This window comes from Sapajus apella, unplaced genomic scaffold, assembly GCF_009761245.1.
Source record: "Sapajus apella isolate SASKATOON/1434 unplaced genomic scaffold, GSC_monkey_1.0 scaffold128, whole genome shotgun sequence".
NCBI classification, from domain to species: domain Eukaryota; kingdom Metazoa; phylum Chordata; class Mammalia; order Primates; family Cebidae; genus Sapajus; species Sapajus apella.
In genome coordinates this window covers 1673414-1683427 of record NW_022437068.1, presented here as the reverse complement: position 1 = coordinate 1683427, position 10014 = coordinate 1673414, and positions in this window count along the sequence as shown.

The window sequence follows — 10014 nt, the reverse complement described above, 5'->3', positions numbered from 1 at the left end:
GCTCTTTTTCCAAACCTCTACTTCCACGAGTTTCAGTCTTCATTTTCTTTCCTTCCAGTCCTGTGCTGTTCGTCTTCCATCTCCTATGGTGGAAACCGTAAAAGTTATTTTTGACACTTTCCTCTAGCTCTCTATACCCTGCAGATCCTGCTCCCGTACCTCATCCAATGCGTCCTCTTCTGCCCCTCTCCATCGTCATGGTTCGCCCTAGGCCCATGCCATAACCTTTTTTTTTTTTTTTTTTTTTTGAGACGGAGTGACATACATACTGTTCCGCACAGCGTACATGGTCAGTGGAGATTTTTCCAGATGAGTACGTAGAGCCTCTTCCTCCTTTTATAGAACTGTATAGTATTCAAAAATAAAAAATAAAGAACTGTCTAGTATTCCACTGTACGACTATGCGATAAGTTATTTCATCAGCCTTGTACTGATGGTCCCTTTTAGGGTGTCTGTGCTATTAAAACACTGGATCGGGCACATGTTCTCAGGATCTCCTGAGGCCTGTGTCATGGGCAAAATATATATACACATATATATGAAAAAAAATAAATAATAAAACACTGGATCAACGACAGCCAGTGTGCACTTCCACAAGCTATACCCAACAGCTTGGTTCCTGCCACTGTCATGGTACTTAGCATTTAGATTTTTCCCGAAGGATGCAAGCAGTCTCCACTTAGGGTTCTTCCACCGTTATCCGGCCCTGGGCACTAAACCAATTTCTCCCCTACCTAGGACGTGGAACTCACTTTCCTCACCCCCTGGGAACCCGCGCTGGCAGAGAAGGCAGGGCCACTGGCTCCTGCCCAGAGCAGGGGCGCATAAAATGTATGTCTGCCTGCTGACCGCCAGCTGCCGATCTCCGCCCTTCGGAAGAGCAACTTTGCTACGAAATACACAGGGAAAAAAGGCATATCAGATGGAGGCGGGGAAGAAGCTGAGAAAACAGACTAGAAGAGTGGCTCTCAGCTCAGGGCTCAAAATGGCCATCTGGGCGTAGAGACACACAGAGACCTTTTGCGCAGACCTGCGCGAGGATCTTGCAAAGCATTCGTTTTCTTTGTGTGCCTATCTGCCCCTAGAAGCGGTTTTCAATGTTATTTTAAACAATATTCCTAAAATTTCCGAATTGCTTGTTGCTTATATATAGAAATACACTAGATCTTTGTATGCTGACCTGGGATCCAGCTCCATGCTCAAATCTTGAGTTAATTCTAATGGTTTATTTGCAGGTTGTTTTCGATTTTCTACACACAGTCACGCCATCAGCAAATAATGAGTTTTACTTCCTTTTGGAGACAGGGTCTCACTTTGTCACTCAAGCTAGCGTGCCGTGATGTGATCTCCGCTCACTGGAGTCTCTACCTCCTGGTTTCACGGTGCTCTCCTGCCTCAGCCCCTCAAGTTAACTGGGACTACAGGTGCGCACCACCATTACTGATCAATTTTTGTATTTTTTTAGAGATGAGGTCTCACTATGTTGCCCAGGCTGGTTTCAAATTCCTGAGCTTAAGTAATTTGCTCACCTCGGCCTCCCAAAGTGCTGGGATTACAGGCACGAGCCACCACGCCCGGCCTGCAGGAAGATTTTTAATTAAAGATTTAATTGCTTTCTTATATATAAAGCTATTCAGATTTCATTTTCTTATGGCAGTTTTGAAAAGCTCTTTTTTCTTTTATGTAATTTATCCACTTCATCGAAATTGATAATTTAATGTCATTAAGTTGATCATAATATTTTTTAAACATTTGTAGGATCTGTAGTGTCTCATTTTCATTCTGGATGTTAATAACTGGTGTTTTATTTCTTTTTATCAGTCACTAAAACTTTGTCCATTGGCCAGGCGTGGTGGCTCACGCCTGTAATCCCAGCACTTTGGGAGGCCGAGGCGGGTAGATCACCTGAGGTCACGATTTTGAGACCAGCCTGGCCAACATGGTGAAATCCCTATCTCCACTAAAAAAGTGCAGAAATTAGCCAGGCATAGCGGGGTGCTCCTGTAGTTCCAGCTACTTGGGGGGCTGAGGCAGGAGAATCGCTTGAACCCAGGAGGCAGAGGTTGCAGTGAGCCGAGATCGTGCCGTTGCACTCCAGCCTGGGTGACAGAGCAGGACTCCATCTCAACAACAAAAAAAAAAGTTTGTCCATTTTACTAATTTTTTTCAATGAATGAGTTTTGGCTCGGTGTGTTTTCTCTGTTGTATGTATGTTTTATATTTCACTGATTTCTGCTCTTTACTATTTCCTTTTTCTATGTTGAGTTCAAAATGTTCTTATCTAGCTTCTTGAAAATCAATGGAAGGCATTGATTTTCTATTTTTTTCTTTTCTAAGGATTTTAAACTATTCCCTGTAAGCACATTTATCTGTATTCCACAGATTTTTATATTTTCCTTACCATTTAGTTAAAAATATTTTCTAATTTCCACTGCTATTATTTGACCCATACGTTATTTAGCAGTGTGCCACTTAATTTCCAAACAACTGAAGGTTTTCTAGTTATTTTCTCCTATTGATTTCTGTTGGTATCTAGTGTGATCCCCATGCAGAATTTTCTATTCTCATTCTAGTGTGGTCGACATCCTGCTTTGTATATTTTGAAGCTGTGTTTTTACACTTAAACAAATGTAGAATTACTCTCTCTTCTGTTAATACTTTATCATTTTTAAATGTCCCTCTTTAAGCTAGTTGCACATGTGAATCAGGACAGTGCTATATCAGTGAATGAATGAGCTCACCACACTGTGCTTCATGTAATACATTATGCAAAGACACATGTATAAAAGATGTTTCTAAGAATGCAAGTTTTTAAAAAGTCCCTCTTTATCTCTAGAAATATTTCTTAAAGCATACTTTTTGATTGTAATCATGTCAGCTTTCTTTCAGATAGTGTTTGCAAGGCGTATCTTTTTCCATCCTTTTATTATTATTATCATTATTTTTGAGAGGGATTCTCACTCCGTCTCCCAGCTGGAGTGCAGTGCTGCGATCTTGGCTTACTGCAACCTCTGCCTCCTGGGTTCAAGTGATTTTCATTTCCCAGCCTCCTGAGTAGCTGGGATTACAGATGCCCACCACCACACCTGGCTAATTTATTGTATTTTAGCAGAGACAGGGCTTCACCATGTTGGCCAGGCTGGTCTCGAACTCCTGACCTTAGGTGATCCCGCCCCCCCACCCCCGACCTCGGCCTCCCAAAGGGCTGGGATTACAGGCATGAGCCACCACACCCGGCCCCATTCTCTTATTTTTAATCTACCTGGTATTTTATCTAAATTTCTCTCTCCTAGATAGCATATAATTGTTTTATTTTAAAATACAGTCTGATAATCTGTTTTTTATATTGGAGAATTTAGTCCATTTACCCTAAATGTAATATAATTGGATTTAAATGTATTACATTGATTTCTTTCTTTCTTTTTTTTTTTGAGGTGGAGTCTCACCCTGTCATCTAGCCTGGAGTGCAATGGTGCCATCTCAGCTCTCTGCAACCTCCACCTCCCAGGTTTAAGCAAATCTCCTGCCTCAGTCTGCTGAGTAGCTGGGACTACAGGTGTGTGTCAACACACCTAGCTAATTTTTGTGTTTTTGTATTTTTAGTAGAGACAGGGTTTCACTATGTTGGCCAGGCTGGTCTTGAACTCCTGACCTCTGGTGATGTGCCCACGTTGGCCTCCCAAAGTGCTGGGATTACAAGTGTGAGCCACCAGGCCTGGCCTTGATTTTTTTTCTTAATAAATCCTTCATGGAAACATTTATCTTCTATTCATATAATCTGTTATTTGTTCTTTATTTCTCCTTTCATGTATTCCTTTGGAGTAAGTATTTTCCATTATTCTATAGTTTTTTCTTTTTTGGTAATACACTTTTTTTTTTTTTTTTTTTTTTTTAGTAGGAGTCTTGCTTTGTTGCCAAGGCTGGAGTGCAGTGGCACAATCTTGGCTCACGGTGGACTTCACCTCCCAGGTTTAAGCAATTCTCTTGTCTCAGCCTCACTGCAGACTTCACCACCCAGGTTTAAGCGATTCTCTTGCCTCAGCTGGAACCACAGGTGTGAACCATCACACCCCAGCTGATTTTTGTATTTTTTGTAGAGACGGGGTTTCACCATTTTGGCCATGCTAGTCTTTTTTTTTTTTTTTTTTTTTGGAGACAGAGTCTCACTCTGTCACCAGGCGCCAGGCCGGAGTGCAGTGGCACGACCTCGGCTCACTGCAACCTCCACCTCCCGGGTTCAAGCAATTCTCCTGCCTCAGCCTCCTGAGTAGCTGGGATTACAGGCACGCGCCACCATGCCCAGCTAATGTTTTGTATTTTTAGTAGAGATGGGGTTTCACCATGTTGACCAGGATGGTCTCGATCTCTTGACCTCGTGATCCACCCGCCTTGGCCTCCCAAAGTGCTGGGATTACAGGCTTGAGCCACCGCACCCGGCGGCCACGCCAGTCTTGAACTCCTGGCCTCAAGTGATCCACCTGCCTCAGCCTACCAAAGTGTTGGGAATTAATTACAGGCATGAGCCACCTGTACACTTTTAACTACATATTTTTAAGTGAATCTGTAAGAGATTACCCCAGGTATTATAATAAGCATTCACATTTGTTGGCATCTACCTTAAATTAGTTTTCTTGCCACTTCCTTAATGTAAACAATCTACAAAAGCATAACATCATTTATTCTCCTCCTACCTTTTGTGCTATTTTTTTGAGACAGGGTCACCCAGGCTAGAGTGCAGTGATGTGATCATAGCTCACTGCAACTTTAAACTTGTGGGCTCAAGTGAATCTCCTGCTTCAGCCTCCTGAGTAGCTAAGACTACAGGTGCACCACCATGCCCAACTAATTTTTAAATTGGGGTCTTGCTGTGTTGCCCAGGCGGGTCTTGAACTCCTGGCCTCAAGCAGTCCTCCCATCTTGGCCTCCTAGAGTGCTGCGGTTATATACTCGAGCCATTGCACCCAGCCCTTTTGTGCTCCTGTCATATATTTTACTTCTGCATATGTTTTAAACCCAACACAATATTATGATTTGCGTTGTTTTAAAATTGGGTATTCTAGGCCAGGGGCAGTGGCTCATGCCTGTAATCCCAGCACTTTCAGAGGTCGAGGTGGGAGGATTGCTGGAGCCCAGAAGTTTAATACCAGCCTGGGCAAGACAGTGAGACTCCGTCTGTACAAATAATTTTTAAAATTAGCCAGGAGTGGTGGCATGTGCCTATAGTCCCAGCTATTTGGGAAGCTGAGGCAGGAGGAATGTCTGAGCCCAGGAGGTCAAGGCTGCAGTAAGCCATGATTGTGCCACTACATTCTAGCCTGGGCAACAGAGCAAAACACTGTCTCAAAACAATACTCGTTAAAAATTTTTAAAAAGGATATTCTTCACTCCTTTTGATAATTCCTAATTTCATGTAATCTCTTTTATTCATAGGATCTCTTTTATTCATCCAGAATTCATGCTAAAGATCTCCCCAAAATTAATTTTCTTAGGTTCTGTTATTCAAAGAAGTATCCTATCCTCTTTTTAAAAATCAACTTTATTTTTCAGAGCAGTCTTAGGTTCACAGCAAAATTGATCAAAAAGTACAGAAAGTTCCCATATAGCCCCTGTCCCCACGTGCATGTACCATCAACATTTGGTAGTATATTTGCTACAATGAAACTACATTGACATATCATTATTACCCAAAGTCCATAGTTTACAGTATGGTTTACTCTTGGTGTTGTATACTCTGTGGATTTTTTTTTTTTTTTTTTTTTTTTGAGACAGGGTCTCACTCTGTTGCCCAGGCTAAAGTGTAGTGATGTGATCATAGTGCACTGCAGTCTCTAACTCCTGGGCTCAAGCGATCCTTCCACCTCAGCCTACCAAGTAGCTGGGACTATAGCTGAGTGCCATCATTCCTGTCTACGTTTTTTTCTTTCTGAGATGGAGTCTTGCACTGTTGCCCAGGCTGGAGTGCAGTAGGGCAATCTCAGCTCACTGCAACCTCTGCCTCCCGGGTTCAAGTGATTCTCCTGCCTCAGCCTCCCAAGTAGCTGGGATTACAGGAATGTGCCACCTTGTACAGCTAATTTTGTATTTTTAGTAAAGACAAGGTTTCTCCATACTGGTAAGGCTGGTCTCAAACTCCCGACCTCAGATGGTCCACCTGCCTCAGACTCCCAAAGTGCTGGGATTACAGGCATAAGCTACCACACTCAGGGTTTTGTTTTGTTTTTTGTTTTTGTTTTAATAAAATGTACTAACAGAGGGGTGGTGGTGATTGGCCTCTTGCTAGCTGCCAGGGCAGGAGGGTAGCTCTGTGGGTTGGTGAAAACAGTATCCAACCAGGTCCAAGGGAGACAGGGGCATGTCATGTCTCTGTCATGTCCCATTGATGGGTGGATTCCTGTGCAATCTGGAAGAATGAACTAGACCTCTATTACTGATATTGTGAAAAAACTGGTTATTTTACCAAGGCTTTGAATGGAATGGTACACTTTCCTTTAAGAAATTAAATGGATACTGCTTCACTCCACTCCACTAAAATGAAAAAAAAAAAAAAAAAAAAGAAAGAAAGAAAGAAAGAAATCAAACGGATACATGTCCACTAGGGAATGTATCTGAGTCACTCAGCAAACTATGTTAGCAGTGATAGTTATCTGAGTTATCCAGCACCAAAATATGTTACTGGTGGCAGGTACCCGAGTTACCGGCAGTGAATCTGTACAGGCCTGCAGCAACCTCAATTCTTGCCTCTTCAGAAGAAAGAATTGAACTGAGGGGTATAAGGCAGAAAGAGACTGAGGCAAGTCTTACAGCAGGAGTGAAAGCTTATTAAAAAGCTTTAGAGAAGGAATGAAAAGAAAGTAAAATACACTTGGAAGAGGACCAAGGAGGCATCCTGGAGGACAAGAGACTAGCTAGGTTTAAACAAAAATTTTTTTTTTGTAGAGATGGGGTCTTGCCCAGGCTTATTCTGTGGGTTTTGACAAATGTGTAATGACACATTATAGTATCATATGGAAGTTTCGCCAACCTAAAAATTCTCTGTACTCTGCCTATTTCTCTCTCCCTCCCCTCAACGCACTGATCTTTTTCCTGTCTCAGTAGTTTTGCCTTTTCCACATGTCATATAGTTGGAGTCATACAGCATACAGCCTTTTCAGATTGGCTTCTTTCACTTAGTGATGCACATTTAAATTTCCTCCATGTCTTTCATAGCTTGATAGCTCGCTTTTTTTTTTTTTTTTTTTTTTTAGACAGAGTCTTGCTCTATCACCCAGGCTGGAGTGCAGTTGCGCGATCTTGGCTCACTGCAACCTCTGACTCCCAGGTTCAAGCAACTCTCCTGCCTCAGCCTCCCAAGTAGCTGGGATTACAGGTGCCCACAACCAAGCCTGGCTAATTTTTGTATTTTTAGTAGAGATGAGGTTTCACCATCTTGGCAGGCTGGTCTTGAACTCCTGACCTGCTGATCCACCTGCCTTGGCCTCCCAAAGTGCTGGGATTACAGGCGTTAGCCACTGCACCTGGTGCTCACTTCTTTTTAGCACTGAACAACAGTTCCCTTTCTGGATGCACCAGTTTATCCATTCACCTGCTGAGGGACATCTTGGTTGCTTCCAAGTATTAGCAGTTATGAATGAAGCTGCTGTAAATATCTATGTGCAGGTTTTTGTGTGATAAGTTATCGCTCATTTTGGTAAATACCAAAGCTACTGTAAATGTCTATGTGCAGGTATTTATGTAAACATAAGTTTTCATTCATTTGAGTACCAAGGAACACAATTTTTGGGTCATATGGTAAGAGTTTATTTTGTAATCAACTGGCAGGCTATTTTCCAAATCACTATACCATTTTGCATGCCCACCAGCAATGAATGAGAGTTCCTGTTGCTCCACAACCTCTCCAGTATTTGGCATTCTCAGTGTTTTGGATTTTAGGCATTTTAATAGGCAAGAGTTCATCACTAGAAAACTTGCCCTATAAGAAATACTAAAAGGAGTTCTTCAAGCCAAAATTGTAGGGTGCTACCTATAATTCCAGCACTTTGGGAGGCTGACGCAGGAGAATCACTTGAGCCCAGGAGTTCAAGATCAGCCTGGGCAACATAACAAGACACTGTCTCTATAAAAATTAAAATTAAAATGTTAGCCAGGTGTGTTGGTACGCATCGGTAGTCCCAGCTGATTGGGAGGCTGAAGTGAGAGGATCACTTGAGCCCGGATGTTTGAGGCTGCAGTGAGCACTGATTGCACCACTACACTCCAACCTGGGTGACAGGACAAGACCCTGTCTCAAAAAATAAAATAGGCTAGGTATGTGGCTCACAACTGTAACATGAGAAGGTTGGTTGAAATGATTTCTGAGGCCCTTTCTAGTTCTGCAAGTCTGATGATCATTCTCATGTTATAACACTGCATTTTAGCATACTGTAATTTATTTAAACATACATTATGAAATACTTAACCCTCCTAAAGTGCCTTTACCTGCCATGATACCTTCTCTGTGGGTCTCCCCTTTAAAAATGTTTATCTTTGGAACTATAGGCATCAATTGGGCCTTGGTTAAAATGTAGTACAACCAAAATGTGGATTCCTATACAATCTGAAAGAATCCTATATTACTGACATTGTGGAGAAGTTTCCAAGATGAGACAGAAACACAAATTTCAAAACGATATACAATATGACAACATTGAGGGTTTTTGTTTTAGAGACAGTGTCTCACTCTGTCACCTACGCTGGAGTGCAGTGGTGTGATCATGGCTCACTGCAGCCAAGACTTCCTGGACTCAGGCGATCCTCCCACCTCAGCCTCCCAAGTAGCTGGGACTACAGGTGTACCCCACCAAACCTGGCTAATTTTTGTATTTTTTGTAGAGATGGACTCTCGCCATGTTGCCCAGGCGGGTCTCGAACTCCTGGGCTCAAGCAATCCACCTAGCTCAGCCTCCCAAAGTTCTGGAATTATAGGTGTGAGCCACCATACCCAGACAAGATTGAGGTTTTAAAAAACCTAACATACCATTAGTTTTCTCCAGAGAGTAGAATATGGTAGATGGAAAAATGTTATGTGAGAAACAAGGAACATTACTTTTTTTCCAAATATTTTTATGGGATTGCTTGAAATTATTTTATTTATTTAGAGACAGGGTCTCACTCTGTCACCCAGGCTGGAGCGTAGTGGGATGACTTTGGCTCAATGCAGCCTCAATCTTCCAGGCTCAAGCGAGCCTCCCATCTCAACCACCTGAGTAACTGGGACTACAGGCATGCACCACCACACCCAGGTAAAAGTTATTTTTAAATTGTATACCCCATCTACCCTGATATGATTATCGCATACTGTATGTCTGTATCAAAATATCCGATACAGGCTAGGCACAGTGGCTCACACCTGTAATCCCAGCACTTTGGGAGGCCGAGGCAGGTGGATCACCTGAGGTTTGGAGTTCAAGACCAGCCTGGCCAACATGGTGAAGTCCTGTCCCTACTAAAAGTACAAAAATTAGCAGGACATGGTGGTAGGTGCCTGTAATCCCAGCTACTCGGGAGGCTGAGGCAGGAGAATTGCTTGAACTTGGAAGGCGGAGGTTGCAGTGAACCAAGATCATGCCACTGCACTCCAGCCTAGGTGACAGGAGCAACACTCTTTTATTTTTTATTTTTGAGATGTTGTCTTGTTCTTGTCACCCAGCTTGGAGTGCAGTGGCATGATCTCGGCTCACTGCAACCTCTGCCTCCCGAGTTCAAGCGATTCTCCTGCTTCAACCTCCCAAGTAGCTGGGATTACAGGCGCCCACCACTATGTCTGGCTAATTTTTGTACTTTTAGCAGAGATGGAACTTCACCATGTTGGCCAGGCTGGTCTCAGGTTGCTGACCTTAAGTGATTCACCCATCTCAGCCTCCCAAAGTGCTGGGATTACAGGTGTGAGCCACCGCACCTGGCCGAGAGACTCTATCTTAAATATATGTAAATATATCCCGTATCGCTTCTCGGCCTTTTGGCTAAGAGCACGTGTAA